At 41.9% G+C, this 21,754-nt stretch overlaps 1 protein-coding gene across 1 annotated transcript in view; it reads right to left on the bottom strand.

Annotated features, from left to right (window-relative positions):
* LOC140158383 (solute carrier family 12 member 1-like) overlaps positions 1 to 20,888 on the bottom strand; it is an 88,345-nt gene extending 67,457 nt beyond the window's left edge. Inside the window, exon 1 of the mRNA XM_072181476.1 lies at positions 20,781 to 20,888. The gene's annotated coding sequence lies outside the window, so the exon portion shown is untranslated. The remainder of the gene's footprint in view (positions 1 to 20,780) is intronic.
* Between the last annotated feature and the right edge of the window lie 866 nt (positions 20,889 to 21,754).

The raw sequence follows: 21,754 nt of genomic DNA, 5'->3' as shown, positions 1-21,754 counted from the left end.
TTTTAGTCATATGTTGTACCTGTAAAATATTAAAACCTGCAAATTTGAGGTCCGTAGCTCTTACGGATTTTCTGTGGCAGCCATTTAAAGTTGGAGTAGGGAGGCCTAAATTTAGAACCAAAAGTTGCCCTTTATAAATTTCATCTTTTGGGGTCTGTACCTTCTTTATAAAAGGAGAGAAAGGTCTGAAACCTTATATACACACTAATTGCATGCTCAATTTGTCAAAAAGTAAAAATCAACTAATGTCTGTAATTGCGCGTCGTGTCCCAGGGTCATTAAATATATGCACACAAAAATGTAATGTTTTGTATACTGGCAAGTTTAGCCCACTTAAATTCACATTTTTTGTCAAATTAATTGTTTTTTGTTGTCACTGATGCTATAAATAGGATAAATACAATGCATATATCCAAAAAATTGAGCTCACAATTCATTTACATTTCGAACAGCACCCTCACGAAGATGAAATTTATTGCAAATTCAACATTTTCAGGGGTCCAAATTTGATGTGGTCCACCTTCAAAATTTATAAAACATCACTTTTATATGACTACTACTCATAAATTACAACTTTGCTCAATCCCAGTAATCTTATAGGTTGACTTCATAGAAAACGACAAGCCCAAAGTTGACCATTTTCTTATGATTGCATGTACTGCTAATGTGCCGAATTCGGAAGGCTTAAAAAGTCAAAATGGCTACAATATTGAAAATAAATGACTAGATCATAGATGTGTAGTTATTGACCCTATTTACTTTTATTTCCATTTTATTTTCAATATTGGGGCCAATTTGACTTTTAAGCCTTCCAAATTCGGCACAATTGCAGTACATGCAATCATAAGAAAATGGTTAACTTTGGGCTTGTTTAATATGAAGTCAACCTATACAATTACTGGGACTTAGCAAAGTTGTAATTTAAGACTAGTAGTCATATATAAGTGATGTTTTAAAAACTTTGAAGGTGGACCACATTGTGAATGTGAATTAAGGGGGGTTAAACTTGCCAGTTTACAAAACATTACATTTTTTCTTGCATATTTAAAATGACCCCGTGACACAACGCGCAATTACAGAAATTTTACTTTTTACTTTTTGACAAATTGGACATGCAGTTAGTGTGTATACAAGGTTTCAGGCCTTTCTCTCTTTTTATAAAGAAGGCACATACTCCCAGAGATGAAATTTATTTAGAGGGCAACTTTTGGGTCCAACCACCTACATGTACTCCAACTTTAAATGGCTGCCACAGAAAATCCGTAAGAACTACAGGCCTCAAACCTGCAGGTTTTTAATATTTTTACAGGTACAACATTGTCAACATATGACTAAAATATAAAAGAAATATGAGGGGGTCAGATATGGAGTGACCCTCATACCTCCAGTTTCCAAGGTCTATTTACTTTGTACTTCTATGTGGACAGACTGTACGGGGGGGGGAGCAAGGGGTTCATTTGCCATATTTTTCTTGCCCCCCCAGTTCCCCCACCTTTAGGGAAAAACCCAAATTTACATAAATTTCCACTTTTTGCAAAATTTGTCAACCCCCCCAAATTAACCTGCATAAATATCTTATTAACCCATAAGTTACTGGGCCACTCCCAGAAAAGCGTTGGGTATAAAAATCATACTCCATAACATCACCCCAAGGGTCAAAGTTTGAGCTGTGAATCAGTGTTGATTGGAGATTATTGACCAGTGCAACTTGAAATGAGATCATTTTGACTCTGTGTAGTAGTAGCCATCAAAAACCAACAACTGTGTTGTCATTGACAATTATATAAGCTAGAACACACTGATGTCTGACTGAGCAACAGGATGTTTTGTCCCTTACAAGCTTGCTTCCTTCCTCACAATTACCATAATTATCAAATTATTACGATGAGCGACCTGAGCATGCACTTTCAAAACAATATCTTCTTCACAAGAAGCTTATTGGGCAATGTTAAGAGGGATCCAGGGGAGAAGGGTTCTTGGTGGAAATGAGGGGATGGGAATGTGTGGCAGATTTGGGGTGCATTTTCAGCCATTTAGGTTAGACTCAAGGTGCATTTTTTAGCCATTTTGGTTTATTGATGGCCCTCAATTTCATGAAAATTTGGTTTAAGAAAGTAAAAATTTTGTTTAAGAAAGCTAAAATTAGGTTTAAGAAAGGGAGTTTTTTTCTCAAAATTGTTTGATAAAGTGCCAATTTATCACAGTTTTTTTTAGTAAACCGTATCCCATGGATCTGCATTACATATAATTTAAGAAAGGAGGTGTACAATGAAGTTCTTTATTTGTGTGAGTGTGATTGATGAAGCAATCAGTTATAAATAGTTAATAAGGTATGTTAATTAAACTTCTCTAAATCAGAGAAACATTTTCAAATTAAAAAAAAAAAAAGTCTCAAAATTTTTTTGATAAAGTGCCAATTTATCACAGTTTTTTTTTTTTTTTTTCGAACATTTTATGGTATAAATTAAGGGTCTGTTACTTAATTGTCAAATTTGGTGTAAAACATATTTTTTGGCAAACATATTTTCACAAATTTTCAGTCAAAATCAATAAATATTTCGAAAGTTCGCTATTCCGAAGGTTCACTATTCCGAAACTTAAAAAGGTTCTCTATTGCGAAGGTTCTCTATTCAAAAACAGGAAAGGTTCTCTATTCCAAATGAAAAAATGGGTTCTCTATTCTGAAAAAGAAAAAAGGTTCTTCATTCCGAAATAAGTCACCATGTTCTCTGTTCCGATTAAGAAAAAAGGTTCTTTATTCCGAATATGAAAAAAGTTCTCCATTCCAAAATCTAAAAAAGGTTCTTTATTCCGAAATGAGTCACCGTGATCTCTATTCCAAATTATACTAGAGGTTCTTTTTTCTGAATCTGTCGTTGTTGAATCATGTTGCATGGTGGTGGGCACTATAATTAGCAGTTCAGCATGTAGGGGGCAAAATGGTAGGGAGACGAAATGTCCTGTTCCCTACATGTAGTAGATAGCAATAACTTCACAGAGCCATAAGCTAACCCCACTATGTAGCATTAACTTTACATAGCCATTAGATAGATAGCAATGACTGATAGATATCACCTATCTCCAGCAGATAGCAAAGACTTCACAAAGCCACCTGCTAATATCAGTTGGTAGCACTGACCTCACATAGCCATCAGCTATCTTTAGTAGATAGCTTCACACAGTAATCAGCTATCTTCACCAAATAGCAATGAGGAAGTCCCTTTATTTGTTTTTGGAATAGAGAACCCATTTCTTCATATTCGAATAGAGAACCTTTTTCATATTCGAATAGAGAACCTTTTGTTTTCGGAATAGAGAATCTGTTGTGTTCTGAGAATTTTTGGAATAGAGAACCTTCTCGCTCTCCTCAAAATGCAGTGCCTAGGTGGGGCAGTATAGGGCAGCTATTGTAGATAGGGCCTTCTTGTACTGATGCCTCAACACATACCGTATACATTTCATGTTGTTTACAATCTGTAGAGAATAGCTGATGCACTGCGCATTTTTTTTCTCAAGCTTAATTAATATGCCTACAAATGTATGCCATGGATTGCAGAAAGGATGTGTGTAAATTATGTAGTTCTTCATCAGATTTTTTGTGTGAGTGTTAATAATTTGTGTTAATTAAACTTCTCTAAGTCAGAGAAACATTTTCAAATTTTTAAACAAACACCTAAATCTCAATCTAAAATACAATTTATTTTTCTCAAGCACTGTGCATTTGCAATTTGCATGATCTTGTCTTTTAGTTTTTATCTATATTCATACGGTGGGGATTGGTAGGGACCCGTCTGACATTTTAGTAATAAAGTTAGCCAGTCCTTACTTTACCACTAACGTTAGCGACCAGCCTCCGTGCTCAGGTTTGCTTACTGGGCTTGAGTCGCGTGTTGGGGGGGGGGTAGTGCCCCCCTCCCTTTTCTCCTCGCTTCGCCTCGGCCCTGTCGGGCTTGGACCCTTCCCTGGTGACGGAGCGGGACCCACACCCGCTCTGTTTCACCCACAGGGAGTGCTCACGATCTTCTAGATGTCTTTCTTTTGCTTAGGACTCTCCGAGTTCCAGCTTGACGATTGGGATAGGCTCCATCATCGCCATAAGACGAAGAAGAAATCTACCAAGGGCACTGGTAAGGTCGATCACGGTGGATTCTGCTGTGACAGCCCCTATGGGTCATGGCAGGTCTGCTTAAGGGGCTCGGTCCCGGACAAGCAGGCGGTTCCTTCGGGACTGCTAAGCGGCGTCCAAAGGCTCAGCAGCCAGCGAAAGCACTGACTATACGTCGGAGCAAAGTAGCAGGCAGCAGAGCGGTAACCACCAGCGAAAACCCTAGCGGGTTTTGCAGCAGGAGGATACCAGTCGACACGGTAGATTCTGCTGTGACAGCCCCTATGGGTCATGGCAGGTCTGCTTAAGGGGCTCCGGTCCCCGGACAAGCAGGCGGTTCCTTCGGGACTGCTAAGCGCGTCCAAAGGCTCAGCAGCCAGCGAAAGCACTGACTATACGTCCGGAGCAAAGTAGCAGGCAGCAGAGCGGTAACCACCAGCGAAAACCCTAGCGGGTTTTGTAGCAGGAGGATACCAGTCCTCTAGCCAAAAATCCTCACGGGTTTTTAGCAGGAGGACACCCGTCTGTTGCAGGCATATCTACGGGCTCAAACAGCCACAGTAGTAGCCAGCGACGGGCAGCATGCAAGGGTACCCCGGGCTTGCCTGGGTTGAACCCTAGCATGCATGGGTTCAGCAGAGACGATACCGCGGCTAACGCTGTGGGTGTAGTCTTAGCAGAACCAACTGGGGTGTCACAAGGCAGCGTTCCATGGCGGGACCGCCGAGTGATACCCTGGGCCCTAGAATAGCTGCTGGCTGTCCACAGGGACTGGCTGGCGATTATTCAGGGGTTGGGCTCGCAGTCTCTCACGGGACAGCGACCCAGGTGCATTCGGTGGCAGCTACAAAGACGAGCTACGGCTTGACTTCAGTGGTAGCCTTCTTACCCACTTTCAGATGCCCGTCCTCAGTTACCGTCATCATCGGAGCATGATACGGATACTGTGGGCGAGGGAAAGGAGTCGGAAGCTGAGTCCGGTAGTGACATCACTACAATCTCCTTCCCCGCTGCCCCGCGAGGGGAGCAACACTGATCTTCCCGGACACCCCCTAAGGGGAGTCCATGGAGGAGGACCAGGGGATCCTTTCAGTAGGATGCTCAGCTGCTGCTTCCTCACAGGGGACGCCTGCACTCTCATTCCCGGCAAACCTCACGGGTAGATATCGTGGGGCTGTCGAGCTCAGTAGAGCTATGACGCCGCGTGTGCTTGCACGCTTCCTCTGCGTGTAACGCGGGAGGACCACGGGACCTACCTGAGGGGATCCGAGAGGGACCCAGATGTCGTCAAGCGTATCACGCTCAGACAACATCTGAGCTCTTCCATGAGGTGAGCCTATTAGCGGTGCTAACAGCTAGCCTCAACGAGAGCTCCATGGGCCTAGCCCATAGGGTGTCCACTCAGCGCCGGGGTGGGGCCTGCCACTCCAATCGCTCAACGCGATGGAAAGGCAGGGTCCTTTTTCTCTTTGGATGCTTCTGCGCTCGGTGGAGGACCGTGCAAAGAAGCTACCAACGGAGCACTCTGAAGAAGTCGGAAACTGCCCTTACCATGGGTAGGAGCTCCGACTTCAGCAGGCCGTGCACCACCAACAGGACCCGAGCCCACTACCTCTGTAGCACCCATTTCTGGGAGGCGCAAGGGTAGCACAGGAACAGCTGGCAAGCCCCGAAGAAGAGCAAGCGCTATTCCAAGGGAAGCTAGGCAGAGCATTCCTGGGGGGCTCAGCGGTTTTTCCACTGGGGATCTCCCAGTGGACGACCGCTATGGCTTTCACCCAGAGGTGGGAAACCATCTCTTTGAGTGCCTGGGTATGGTCAGTGGTGAGTGGGGGTTACAGACTGGCAACCCAGTCTCCCCACATTGCCTGCACATTTCAGAGGTCCACAGTAGTGCCGTCAGACGGCCCCCAGCGTCGGGCACTACTGACAGGGATCACACAGCTTCTCACGAAGCGGGCGATTGTCCCGGTCTACCCCCGTTCTCTACGGGTGATCTTGGAGCCATTGGCTCCAAGGAATACCGGCGACGGAGCCCCATCCGGAACCGCAGGCTGTTGAACACGTTCTTCAGGCCCAAGAGGTTCAGAATGGGGACTCTCGCCTCGGTGCTAGCCTGCCCCATCAGGGGCATGGGAACAGCATCGCTAGATCTCTCGGACGCCTATCTGCATATGCCAATCGCCTCTCAAGATCGGAGGCATCTGCGCTTCTAGGTACAGGATCAAAATTACCAGTTTTGATACCGCCATCCGCCTGTCCATCTCTCCCAGGGTGTTTAACACTCTTGGTCAGAGCGGTGGCAGCGTATCTGAAGCACAGGGTGTCAACATCAGTTGCTACCTGGACGTTTGGCTCATATACGGACGCACTCCACTGAAGACTACGGGTCTCATGGGGTTGATAGTCCGTAGGGTGCGGACCCTGGATTTTTGATCAGCTCAAAAAGTCCAGCGTGGTCCCGACGCAGAACACCACTTTTTGTAGGGGCCCAGATCACCCTCACGGAGGGGTTCGCGTGCTCTCACCCGAGCGGGTGATTTAACATGGTGCGGTGTGCCTGACTCTTGGCCGAGTCTCGGGCAAAACCCGCTGTGGCATGGATGAAGGTGGTAGGCCTAATGGCCAGTATGGTAGACCTCGTGACTGTACTGCCGTTTCTACGTTAGGCTTACCCAACTACACCTTCTAGCCTGCTTGCAGGCCCAGTCGTCTCCCAGTTTCCCTCGCGGTTCCGTTGTCGGAGATCGCGCGAGAGGAACTCTGGTGGTGGTCCCATCAGCCCAATTTGACCCAGGGTGTCAGGTTTCCTGCACCCCCGGTATGTCACGTAGTGACGACCATAGCGTCAAAACGGGGCTGGGGGGTCCACATCCACGGAGACTCCGTCTCGGGCCTATGGGGCCATAGAGACAGAGTTTCACATCAACCTCCCTCGCTCACGAGGAGGTGATCGTGGAATCACATACCGTTGTCCTGACGGATAACACAACCGTGGTAGCCTACCCCAACAGACAAGGGGACTCCGGGCCACCACGATTGAGCCTGCATGCACGACACCTGATAGGGTGGTGCAAGTTCAGGCAGATTACGATGAGAGCGATACACATCGCAGGCGTCACCAGCATCCTCGCGCACAATCTGTCACGAGGAAGGGTGTCGGGACCAGCAGAATGGTCCCTTGCTCCGCAGGTCGCTCAGACGATCTTCAAGGGGATGTACCACCCCTCGAAAGATCTGTTCGCATCTCATCGCAATCATCCACTGCCGTGTACTGCTCAAGGGTCGCGGACCCCAAGCATTCACCGTGGGCGCTCTGTCCATAGACTGGGGAGGATGACAGCTTATGCAGTCCCTCCGATCTCACTACTCATGAGGGTGGTGACCAAGATCGGGTGGGAAGACTGCATTGTCATTCTGCTGGCGGCAAGGCCGCTGGCACTCCCGAGGTACCAGATCTACTCCGGATGCCGGAGCGGAGGTACCAGTCTATCACTAGAGCACCTGCAGTTAGCTGCATGGCCCTTACCAGGAACGCGCGCGAGAGGATACTTTTCATCAGAAGCTGTTTTTCTCATCGCCGGGGCTGACGGAAGTCTACCCTCCGTGCGTATAGCCAGAGTCTGGCTCCATACTACGCTTGGTGCTATGAGACAAATAGCTCTCCGCTAGAAACCTCTGTGCTGCTAGTTCCGGAGTTTCTGACAGAAAAGTTCCAAGCAAGACTTCAGCGGGCCACTGGGGCCAGCTATAAGTCAGCTGTCCTCTCCATGGTGTCAGGTTTCCTGCACCCCCGGTATGTCACGTAGTGACGACCATAGCGTCAAACGGGGCTGGGGGGTCCACATCCACGGAGACTCCGTCTCGGGCCTATGGGGGCCATAGAGACAGAGTTTCACATCAACCTCCCTCGCTCACGAGGAGGTGATCGTGGAATCACATACCGTTGTCCTGACGGATAACACAACCGTGGTAGCCTACCCCAACAGACAAGGGGACTCCGGGCCACCACGATTGAGCCTGCATGCACGACACCTGATAGGGTGGTGCAAGTTCAGGCAGATTACGATGAGAGCGATACACATCGCAGGCGTCACCAGCATCCTCGCGCACAATCTGTCACGAGGAAGGGTGTCGGGACCAGCAGAATGGTCCCTTGCTCCGCGGAAATCGCTCAGACGATCTTCAAGGGGATGTACCACCCTCGAAAGATCTGTTCGCATCTCATCGCAATCATCCACTGCCGGTGTACTGCTCAAGGGTCGCGGACCCCAAGCATTCACCGTGGACGCTCTGTCCATAGACTGGGGAGGATGACAGCTTATGCAGTCCCTCCGATCTCACTACTCATGAGGGTGGTGACCAAGATCGGGTGGGAAGACTGCATTGTCATTCTGCTGGCGGCAAGGCCGCTGGCACTCCCAGTACCAGATCTACTCCGGATGCCCGGAGCGGAGGTACCCAGTCTATCACTAGAGCACCTGCAGTTAGCTGCATGGCCCTTACCAGGGAACACGCCGCGGAGGGATACTTTTCATCAGAAGCTGTTTTTCTCCATCGCCGGGGCTAGACGGAAGTCTACCCTCCGTGACACGTATAGCCAGAGTCTGGCTCCATACTACGCTTGGTGCTATGAGACAAATAGCTCTCCCGCTTAGAAACCTCTGTGCTGCTAGTTCCGGAGTTTCTGACAGAAAAGTTCCAAGCAAGACTTCAGCGGGCCACTGGGGCCAGCTATAAGTCAGCTGTCCTCTCCATTCACCGAGGTTTCGAGACGGGTTGACTATCATAACCGATGGTTACCTTATTAGTCTCGCCTCGACGGTATGTTCAACGAGTGTCTACCAAAAGGAAAGTGATCCTCCTAAGGGATCCCAACACAGTCTTAGATTACTTTAAGGGTCACCCTTTTGACCTTCCGTCAAAAGCGGCGCTTAAATACGTAACTCTCAAGATGGCTTTCCGGTTTGGCGTTGGCTTCGGACGGCGGTGCTGAGTTGCACACGGTCTCGAGGTTAGCTTCCGTGTTCACAAACACTGGAGCGACACTGTTTCGGCGCTCTGTTCTCGTGACTACTGAACGGGCGCGTGCATACCGACATTCGTCCCTCTCCAATCCCCAGGGTTGGGCAAGGTTCGGCTGAAGCCAAAGATAGGCTGGGGTGTCCGATAAGGCGCTGCAGCACTATTTCTTCGAACACAAGCCTTGCGAGGACTCACGACCGCATTCATCACCCTTACAGAGCCTTTCGGTCCAGCCGCTGTCGCAATGGCTGGTCCAGGTGTTGTGGGGTCCGGGGGATCGCGAAGGTTTCGCGTCCCACGACCCACCACTCGACACGAGCTATCTCATCATCTTGGGTATACCGTTCGGTTGTCCCTTGAGGAGATCTAGCAGGCGGTGTCCCGGAAGCCACCTTCGCCCTTCTCTCACGATACTTCCGTTTACGTTAGTAATCAGAGACGGGCGGGAGGTTTACCGGGACATTGTTCGGCGATCATAATACGGTGGTGTACGGGTACCAGGTTTTCAGACTATACAGAATACTCAGCATGGTAAGAACCAGTGTCGCTATTCTTAACCACCAAACTTATTAAGTAAGGAGGTTTATGTCTGTGATCGCGTGGTCTTTTTTGTTGTCCCGACCGTTGGGAGAAAATATTTCTGACCTCGCGAAAACCATCGTTACCGCTCGATCCCTGATCAGATGCTGACCAATCTTGTACCTCCATCCGTCGGTTACTTGCTAGATCGATCTTTCAGATGTTGATGCAAGAAGTATCTTAATCAACATCGGAAGCGGTAAGATCGACCGGTGTACTGAGTCTAGTCCCAAACAAAAATGTTTGGTAGACTCATAACCGGTCGATCTTACCTTTCCGATGTTGATTATCCCGACCCCGCCACCCCTACAAGTTTGGTCCGAGTAGGGGATCCCAAGTCGGATAAGGGGCGATCATATGGTGTGACGTCACCTTTTGGGTGAGTCCACCGGGATCGGGGTTTTTGTTATTTATTCATTTATGTGGGACAAAATGACTATTGGTTTTTCCGCATCTCGGGATCGATGCAAGAAGTATCTTAATCAACATCGGAAAGGTAAGATCGCACTGGTTATGAGTCTACCAAACATTTTTGTTTGGGACTAATATTATTTGTATTTGATGCAAGTGAATGTGATGTTTTTTGACGTACACTTTCACAGAAATAGAATGAATAAATGAATGAATAAATGAATTAATGAATGAACAAATGATTACTTTTTTATCAGTACTTTGGGTTCAGTTCAGTTCAAATTTCATGAAATTTTATAACCTTTAGTACAGAATCTGAATTTTTGAAATGTAGTGGCTTGCTTGAGATTTCACACTTCCACTAGAACTACTGTCTGCTAAAGCCTAGGGCATTGACCCATTGTGGTGGATCTGTAGTGCAGTGACTGCTTACCTTAGTCATTTAAAGGGACATAAATTTGGCTGTGAACTACTCAAATTGTAAGTCTCTTATCTATTCTGTTCCCTATGACTTTGATCTGTTCTTATTAAGGGGGTACTACACCCCTGCCCAATTTTGTGCCTATTTTTGCATTTTTCTCAAAAATTATAGCGTATTGGTGACAAGTAAGATATGTATATTATAGGGGCAAGGACTACAGCTACTGCACTGAAAATTCAGCAACTCAAGGCAAGTAGTTATTGATTTATTGATCAAATATTGGTTTTCCTCATTTTTGACTGTAACTCCACAACTGTTGTCTGTGCTGAAATAAAATTTCCAGTTCAGTAGCTGTAGTCCTTGCCCCTATAATTTTCTTATCTTACTTGTCACCAATGTGCTATAATTTTGGAGAAAAATGCAAAAATAGGCCCAAAATTGGCCAGGGGTGTAGTACCCCCTAAGGGTATAAGATGTATTGTTGGTCGAAGCAGCAAAAAAAAAAGTAGTATACCCTTAAGCTCCCCCTCCAGTTCAGCAACTTCAATCTGACAGTTTCTGATCTATTCCTATGACCCTCAATCGCAGTCTCTGATCTGATCCCTTTTAAAGGGGTATTTAGAATCCTCTTCTTTGGTATGGTTCAATATTACATGTAGAAATCCATAACTTTCCAAAATTTTAGTTGATTTGGACAACAGCCCGAAAATACAGATCTTTGTCAAACCATAGATCATTTACTTGATCTATGGTCAAACATCCAAATCTGAAGAAAGCTTATAATGCACACAATGAATCATCATGTAGTCCAAAGTTTGTGATGGTATAAAAATTTCAACATTTTGGGGAGTAAGTTGGGGAGGGATGAGGCGGTGGACCATTAAGTGCCCATCTAAGGGTGCTGTCAAGACTCAGAAATGCAATAGTGCCATAAATGGAAGGAAAAGATTCAAGGAATACAAATACAATTAGAGAGCACAGATTTTGTGCAAAAGCAACCATCATTTTCTTTCAAAAATATATCTCGGGCCCTTCTCTTGTAAATAAATAAATTTCTGTATTTATATAGCACCTTACCACAGATCACAGAGTGTTCAAAGCGCTCTAATTTCACTGCCATGGTGAATCATCACAATCAGATTGCATCAACTAGGCATTATGCAGCCGGACTAGCGCAAACCTATCCGCACTTAGATTGTAACATCCACCATTTATCTGTGCAGCTCCCCAAATTCCATTGGGTGAAGGAACATGTATGTCAAGAAGTTATAGCAAAAATCTGAATTTGGATAGATCTGCAAAGCAGATCTATGTAATCCTTGTATAATCATCGGTTTAAAAATCAGTGCCACGCCCACACCCTTATCTTTTTTCAAGGTGAGGCCCCCCCTGATAACGGACTCTCTAATCCAACCTTTTTTATACACAGGTTTTATGTACGACATAATAGTCTCATCTGCAATGACACAGTTCATTTTATCCACATCAATTTTGACCTTCACTTGTGGATTAGACATGTGTCCTGGGAGTTTCATGTTTGCATGCTAGTGTTTGATACACAGGACAATTATGAATTTCATATTGTGTTCCAAGAGATGAATATTTTTGAGATTTTCAAGACAGCAGTATTTTGAAAGAAAAATACCCGAATCTAAAAGTTGCAGCTATTTGCATTGATTTGCAGTTAGCGCGAATATAAAGGCAGGCTAAACTAAAGCCAAGAATTTTCTGCTTTACAAATGCTAAATTCCGCTTTTCTCCGCTTTGTAATTTTAGCACATTTCTGACATTAAAAAGCCCGCGATAAAGTCAGTAACTTCGCGCCGCTATGACCCGTGTACAACTTCAACCCGTATTTTACTATTTTGAAGACCCATTTCATTTAGTATTTTATTTATTTCTTTTCAACATGTTCAATTATATTTTTTTTTTTTTTTTATGTCATTTTTGCTGATTTAAAAAAAAAAAATTTTCTCAGAAATGCGTTTTCCGCTTTACCTCCGAATTCCGCGATTTTCGCGGAATTTCCGCAACGTGGATCATTCTTGGCTTTAGGCTAAACCTGCTACAATGCTTGCATAATAACCATTGATTGATGCAAACTGCAATTTTTAAATTCGGATATTTTTCTTTAACAGCACTACTGCGTTGTTAATATTGAATGACATTGGACAAATGGGTATCAAAATGCATATACACCATCTTTCATTCTATGTCTAAACATTGTGAATAATATTAATAGTTCTGAAGCTATAGGTGTCTTTATAATGGCTGCATTACTGTTGGTGCAGTCTTTACATTATGATTCAGCAAGTTCAAGTCAGATTGAACTCCCTTGAATGTATGCCAATAATAATAAGCAACCATGTCACATAAATATCATGAAATTACTCAAATCTAGGCCAAGCAGCAGAAGGACATGAATCATGAAACATAGGGATACAGGCCATTATCAATGCACGGTACATATAGGTTGCCATCAGAGAAGATATCTTACACTTCCCACAATGCATTTCTCTCATTTCAATTTTCTGTACTGATTTGCTATCTAGTACAACATTAGTCGATATGTGATACCTCAATGAACAGAGCACGTCCAGATCTTGCAAAATACCGTATTTCGTCAAATAGTTGGCCCCCCTCAAATAAATGCCCCCACCACTTTTTTCAACCAAGATGTTTAAAAAACTCCGATATTTCCATGCTATCTTGTGTAGTAAGCTTACCAAGTTGCTCACATGGTCGCGAGTAGCAGCAATAAATGGCGAAAATCTGCATCCGAACCCGGAAGTGAACCAAAAGTCAGTGTCAAAAGGTCATAGTTCGTCATTTTAGCGTGACTTTTAAGCTTACCTAATGATTTTAACGGGAATTTTCGTGCTAAAATGACCTCTAATAAACGCCACCCCTTGGGAAAATGTAACGCCCCCGGGGGCGTTTATTCGACGAAATACGGTATGTACATTTCTTGACTATCAACCCATTTAGCCAGTCTATTTTGTACACAAGGAAACCTGTACAAAGTAATAGGAGTGTCAACTAGTTGACGCACAATGTTGCAAAGGATTCTGGGAAGGGTAAGATATCTTCTCTGGGTTGCCATGGTTTCTACTAGAACTGAATTATGTTTAAATTGTAATTTGCAAAACTAGGACACAGTTATTTAAAGATTTAATGCTTATTTTAGGCTTCATGCAAAGTCCTGCAACCCTTACAAATTAAACAAAATAAACATCACAGCAAAATAATTTTGTTCTGCATGATACATAAGTTGATATCCCATTTGGCATTAATTAGCACTAGGCTTTGAATAAAAGAAAGATGTTTAAACTTCTTTTCAAGATGCATCAGCATGAGTGCAATTGTTATTGCCATGGCAACAACCAGTGTGGCTTTTGAAACAAATAAGGTACCCTAGCAAAATGTGCAGAATGTTAGGCATCCTTAGTTGGTACGGTGGCATTGCATTTTGCTACATAATCTAGCCAAATTGCTATGCAACAACAAAATGCCATAATGCTACGACATTTTTGCTACATGAATATGTTATGTAGATAAAATACACTACATGTATAATGAAAACTTTGTTTTGACACTATTTAATTATGTCCTGTTTGGGCTTCTTTTTGCAATTTCAGCTTTAAAATTGGATGCAAAAATGCTTAAAACTGTCATTAAAGGTCATTGCTCGGACAATATCATATTATTGGCAAGCTAATATTATGAGGACAATGAAAATGACTCTTTTTTGAGAAAATAAGACGTTTAAAATTGATATTCCGCAAAAAAGCAACTTAAGCGATGAGTTCCTTCGAACAAGACAGATTTGACCTAGAAAAAAGTTGATGTCATGAAATGACTGTGCCTGCTTTGCGAGAAAGAACGTACATGTATACTGTTGTTGTTCAGAGAAAAAACTCTGAATTAAGTATCATAAATTTAATGGTTTTTAAACACATGGTTAAAATCAGCCACTTCTTTTTTTATATATTAGTAAATTGTGATTTTACAATTCATATGTATATCAATATCATGAGAAATGACTAAAAAATAAAGAAATAATTTGAGCTTAGAATTTCAGCGTGATCAATCTGAGACTAGCATTAGCATATAAACCGTGTTAAGTCCACAAACTCATGTATCTGATTTCCCTATAGATGCGATATTGCAATGCTATAGTTATTATAGTTTCAGTTGGATGAAATATTACAAAGCAAACGCATAGTAACAATACTGTGTGACGCTTTGTTTCCAAAATAAGAACAACAGTCTGCATATTGTTATGCAGCATGTTATGGTAAATAATAGTACAACTCATTGCTGCTAATGTCAAACTTGTCAAAGTGATCACACAAGTAAATGAGAGCATGTTACCGTGTCCGCTTCATTTACTTACGTCATCAGCCGCTGCCTTGAAAATTAATTTTGCTTCAAACGTGGGAAGAACACGTACATGTACGAGCCCGAACTTTACCCACAAAATTTCTGTTTTTTCAGGAGAAATACGCATGAAAAAATTGCAACGAGTGTCAACTTGTAATGTAATAATTATTCTCTTCGATGAGAGATAAACTTGTTTTTGCAATAGACCTGCCCTTTAAGGCCTAACAAAAGTAATGCTTTGTTTCCTGTAACCCGACTGACCGTGCAAAAATGTGTCGACTGTACACATTCTATCAACTTTAAAAATATTCAGGCAGCTTTTATTTTTCCAAGACCTATATTTCCAAGATCTCTGTTTATCTATGATTTTTGTGTTTTGGAAAATTTTGCCTTAACCAGCGATTCTCTTATTTTCAGTTCATGTTACAGGAAACAAAATATTATTTTTGTTAGGCCTAATTACAAAACACCAGAAAATGTGTAGCCTATCCAGATGAAAGTAACTGATGGGTAGACCACATTTAACTGTTGACTATTTCATTGTCCTATTAGGCCAAGTAAAAATAAAAACATGTTTCTCGTCCGGTTTTTTAAAAATTAGGAGAATGACGGGCTTTTTATTTTCTATTTTTCATTGGAAAACGACGCCAAATACCTGTATTTGGCACCATATTTTGGGTATTCGACAAACAGATTGATATCTGAGAAAAAGGAGGAGGCCCTTATTATTTTATTGTTTTGAGAGGTAGACCCCTCTAGTGATCACAAAACTCTTCTTAAATGATGTATTATGCATTTACAAAGCCGTAAAATAAGTTTCAACTTCTGAAACATCTTTTTCAACAAGTTATAACTGAAAGTTTACAAAATAAAAAGATATTTGAAAAATCTTCAAAAAATGAGGATGGCGGGCGCGGACGAGAAACTTGTATTTTTTTTTACTCGGCCTTATTGCAAGAGTGCTCAGAACCGACGCATCCATGGAGGCTGGTTACAAATTGATGCTAAGGTTTTGCAGGCAAAAAGAAAACGAGAGAGAGTATAATAACTTGAAGTGTACTTACTGTAATAAATCAGCTATCCCATGCTTAATTTGATTCATAAAAACAGCATTTGATTTAACAAAAACAGTACAATACAAACAAGGACATAGGACAGGATGCAATACAATAAACAGACATGACTACATAGGAACAAGGAAAATACCTCAAATAAACAGAGATGTCAGCAAGTCATTTTTTGCAAGTCAAGTCCAAGTCACAAGTCCTTTTGTCCAAGTCCCAAGTAAGTCAAGTCATTTTGAAAAAGTTGCAAGTCAAGTCAAGTCACAAGTCATCAAATCACAAGTCAAGTCGCAAGTAAGTCACAACTTGTCACAAGTCACTACAAGTCTATTCACCAGTTTTGTGTTTGCTGGGACAGTACTCCGAGTTTTCAACCCGACATACTTTTACTTCCCACGCCGAGCCCGTGTCGCTGATTGAGGGCGCTATTTATTTATGTATTTATTTATTTCCAGTTCAGGTTATGCCAGACATGAGGCCCGCCAGCGGATAATTCATTAATGTAATTGTAGGCCTATTAATATTCATAAATTCTATCCATAAATTTCAATTTACAGGAAAGTAACCTCACACTTGCGTTGGTAGCAAGTCAATTTTTTCAAGTCCAAGTCCAAGTCCAAGTCATTTTGTCTAAGTCACAAGTAAGTCAAGTCATTTTGTAAAGTTGCAAGTCAAGTCACAAGTCCCAAAAATAGTGACTTGAGTCAGACTCGAGTCCAAGTCACACGACTCAAGTCTACATCTCTGCAAATAAATGAAAATGGGAAAATTACATGTACAGTATAGTCCGTATTTGTTCCATTAAAAAAATTATACCCATAAAAGCACCCACCCAATGACTTTACAACAAGCAAAATTTAATATTATAAACTGCCCATGCAAATCTGGATTATGGTCTGAAACATACATATGGATGGCCCACTGATGATGAATGAATATTTTTGGCCATTTTTACGTATTATGTAAACAATGTAAAAAATATTAGCGCCCACCCAAATGACTTGCATAGCAGTTAATGGCATGAATACGGTAGGCCTACACCACTTGAAAAAAATTTAGGTCTTTGGGGGAAAAAAATGTAGGCCTATATTTTCAATATATATGAAAGGCCAAAATTTTCAAATGATGGTCAGCTTTTCCTCCCAGTAGTGGTAGGCTGCACAGCCTAAAAAAAGGGTGATGTTTCAAAAAGCTTAGGGTTAACTTTTACAATTTGAAGCAGCTCATCCTCCTGAGCATTTTGACACCAAAGGAGACAGTGCCAGCCAAAAAACTATGCTTGATAGTTGAGACTCCCCCCCCCCCACCCCCTCTTTTTCACTATTTTGACAATTATGGTCATTTTTGTTGTTTGTTAGATTTTAATAATTATTTACATGGTTTGGGGATATAATTTGTACACAAATTTTGTATGTTTTGATGCCCGTTTAAGAGCTAATTTTGGATGCAAGGATGCCTAAGGTTCAGCCTAAGTTACTGATAAATAATAGTATCTGTCCAGATTTGAACTCTCAATCTTATTTCATTTGTGCGTAGTTTAGTACCCATTTGAAAATGTGTACGCGCTTCCATTGATTATTGATATTCAAGGATACCCTAGCCTAGTCTAACTTCTAAGATAAGACTAAGTTAAAGTTCTTTCTGACTCTGAGTCACACATACATTTTGAATACCTGAGTGGAAGAAGGGCCCAACTCCATCAAAACTGTTTTTGAGATATTAAGAAAAAACTTAATATTTGGAAAAGTTTTATAGACAGAATAGTTTCATCTTCAGGGGACCTTTAATACATGAACATACAATATTACATACATTCGAAATTATATATGATGTTTCCATGGCAACGGTACAGGTCTTAATACTGAGCTGGAGTTGGGCCCTTCTTCCACTAATATACTGCAAGTGCCAGTTCCGTAAGCAGATGTGTTATAAATAGCTACAGAAATTGGGTAATTATCCATTAATTGCACAAGTAGAAGCATGTAATATGTTAGCAAGAAAGTTTATTGTAGTGAAAAGCAGATTTCATGGATGAACAAAATTCCTCTTTAATCCAATATTTGTGGAAGAAGGGCCCAACTCCATGGAGTAGGGCCTTTCTTCCAAGAAAACCATGATTAAGTGTACGTGGAAGACTATTTAGAGAGTGAATTTTGGCTCATCTTTCACACACAAGGAAGAACAGTCTGCTGGCAATAAAATGCGGGTCTAACTCATTTTTGTAAAAAAATGGAGTTGGGCCCTTCTTCCACTCAGGTATTCAATTGAATACGGTACTAATTATACTACGCTCATGCACCAACATCACCATCTACAGGAAAACAAATGGATTATCTAATACAGGCCAGTCGGAAGCAAATTAAAAGTGGTACGCCACAGCATACATTGGGGGTCTGGGGTGAAACCCCGAGCGGGGTTTGAAGGGGAAGAGCCCCTCATGGGGATCATGGAATCCCAAGCACTTTTGAAAATGAAAAGTACAATAGGACTAAACTTCAAAACTAGGACATTCAAAATAAAATGATCAACCATAAAACATGTTCCGGTTACCAATTCATGATAAGACTCAATTGCAGTGTACACATGATACTAAATCCGTAAGTCACACCTCAAAAAAATAAAATAAAATGTAAAATCAACCATTCAAAAATCGCCGAAGTTATTAAGTTATCATATTTATGCAATGATTATACAAATATTGAATGTTTATGAGTACAATGATAAGAATATTTTCATGAGGTGAAATAGGGTTTTTTAGGGTGAAAAGTGGTACGGCCATGGCCATACCGGCCGTAGCGGTTCCGACGGGCCTGATCCAATATACCATAATAGGTACTATTCTTTGGTTCACCTCAGGTTCGGTCGCTGTACTACATAGCGATGTTAATGCATTTTCGTGGTTGAACTGCAAGCGTGCTGAGCAAGTCGTCCACGTAAGTGTGTGCAATTACTTGAGAACTCAAGTCTAGACTCAGTTGTAGTTGTAACTACAAATTTCGAATGTTTGAGGTCAGAGCCGGGAGTTTCAATTATTGGAACTGCTCAGTCTAGACTAGAATAGATCTTCGAATTTTCACACAATGAATATCAATTTACGCATGTGACCATATCATTTACCGCAGCCAGCTAAATATGCACCATTGTGTCTGCTGAACTTGAGACAAACCAATGTATATTGTAGTATACTGCGCCAATAAAGTATCCTTACACATGGAAAAATAATCACAATTTCAAAACTGAACAATATCGGGGTAAATTTGTTTTTTTAATAGATGCACTATCTAATCTTGCACATTATGACACCACATTGAATTCAATGTGACCTCAAGAAGTAAAGTTACAAGCAATTGAATAGACGAAGGTCCAGTTTTGAAAGTGACAAACTGGCCTATATACAAGGCGCAAAAAGATTCCAACAAGTGCAACAAAGAGACAACACAGTTTCTTTAATGAAGCGTTATTTAAAGCAGTTTTTATTTCAGTTTTTACTTCTCTGTACTTTTCATAACTTTCATTTTATTTGCCAGTTCTTTTGTTTCTGTTTCCTTTTGTTCCTTTTGTTTTAATTTAAAGCCAAACGCATAAATTAGCCATTCACCACTCTCAAACCAGATGTCTATAATGAAAGACAAAGATAAAAAGACTAGTTTGCGTCTGACGTCATCTGTCAATCAAACTCCGAGCACGGTTTGTTTACAAGTGTCGTGATGATATGAGTTGCTGAACACCCCGGGCTGAACACGGCGGTAAAACTGGGCGCCTTATTGTTAATTTTGCACCATCAAACATACAAACCATCTCAAAAGTTAGGTCTTAATTGTAGGAAACTTTCTTAACCGAAGGCACCATGTCCACAATGCCTACTAGGAAAGTTGCTTTTTGCCTTGTAAGAGTACGTAATTTTAGCCATTCACTGTTATTCCTTTTCTCCGATCGGCACCAGCCAGATGAATCGACCTTCCTTATACGCGCTATTAGCCAATCAAGGATCGTAGAGAATTTGATTGACAGAGACGTCAGACGCAAACTAGTCTTTTTATCTTTGTCTTTAATTTATAGTCTGTGGAGTTTTGAATACGCCAGTTTGTCACTTTTAAAACTGTACCTTCGTCCAATCAAATGCTTGTAACTTTGCTTCTTGAAGTCACATTGGATTCAGTGTGGTGTCATAATGTGCAGGATTAGATAGTGCATCTATAAAAACACTAATTTACCCCAATTTTGTTCTGTTTGGAAATTATGATTATTTTTCCAAATGTAAGGATACTTTATTGGCGCAGTATAGTAGTAGTATATTCATGCATGCAAAAGTAGACTAAGTCTAGGCTAAAGTTAAGCTATACTGACTCTAGGCTAGTCTAGCCTCTATAGTAGGAATTCCAATTGAATGAACGCAGGTTTCAACAGCTGCACTCGATCCAACCGCGATCGTATATCGCGTATTTCAAACTACAACGCGAACGCACGACCTTGGATACAATGCTAACCAATCACGAGTGTGTTGGCATGGCTGGATTCACTTCCGCGATACTCACGCACAGGCGCACATGCTGGCGTATATCGCGCAGTGTACGCAAACATTCGTCACGCTATTGAAAGCTGCGTTCATTCAATTGGAATTCCCACTATAGGTACTAGGTAAGCTTAAAAAATTTACACTTGATTAATTGAGCAACGACAACGTTACATTCAACATCAAAAACGTACATGACATAAAACAAATGACAGGCGACAACGACCACCTTACGAATGCTGCTGTTATGAACCAAATATAAATGAACCTGTTGCTCACAATATCCAATTATGTAAACGGTCACTCCCGCCGATAGTAAATTCCACTGATCAGCACGAAATGAAAACACAGTTTACGCTTGATCGCACACAACGAACACATGAACGAAGAAAACACCTGATCGACAGTCATTAATAGTCTCGTTTCAAGTTGTTGAGGGTTCAATTATTAACAGGTAGACACTCTGCACAATTTCCTACTAGTTTGTTCGTAAATTCTGAGTGATGTGTAAGAGATTTTAATAGTGTTTCTGTATTGACTTGGTTCCTTTTGAAATACAAAGTTACATTTAAAATCAGGAATAAAATCATTAAAAGTTTGAAACCGTTTTATTGTTGATACAATACTTATATTTTACGTTTTATTCCAAAACAGATGATGTTAAAAAGCTTAAAAACTCATAGAAGGTTTTATTATTATTTCTCGCGGTAAAAACACTCATAGAGCCTAAGTCTTCAATATTTTTTTTCTAGTCAATATGAAGGCTACACGGTGCGTAGATTTATTTTGATATATAAACTTACTTGTCTACTGCTACCGGTTGCCAAACTGTATGTTTTTTTTTATTGTACTAGATTGAAAATCACAGTCATGCCCCTTGCACGTTCTTTACACGCCTCAATAAAAAACAGATAGCTGATAAACCATGATAGCCAGGCCCGTAACTAGGAGGACCCCTAAATCGCCAAGGGCAAAAAAGCCCCCCTTTTTTTTTTTTTAACCCAAAAAGTCCCATTTGTGAGCGAAAAAGTAGAAGTAAAAAAGGGGAATTTTTGGCACGAAAGAGCTCCAACGGACGGGGGGGGGGGGCATTTTGAGAATTCACCCCGGGGTACGTATAATTATTGCACCACCCCTAAAGTGCCTAAAAGGGCCGGATTTACCATAGGGCCAGATGGGCTCGGGCTCAGGGACCCCAAATTTTTGGAGTACCAAAAATTGCCTTGTGCAGTGTGCATCTCCCATTTTTAGCC

This window comes from Amphiura filiformis, chromosome 8, assembly GCF_039555335.1.
Source record: "Amphiura filiformis chromosome 8, Afil_fr2py, whole genome shotgun sequence".
In the NCBI taxonomy this organism is placed as follows: Eukaryota; Metazoa; Echinodermata; class Ophiuroidea; order Amphilepidida; family Amphiuridae; genus Amphiura; species Amphiura filiformis.
The sequence above is the reverse complement of the archived record's forward strand: the minus strand, read 5'-3'. Positions and strand labels throughout refer to the sequence as shown.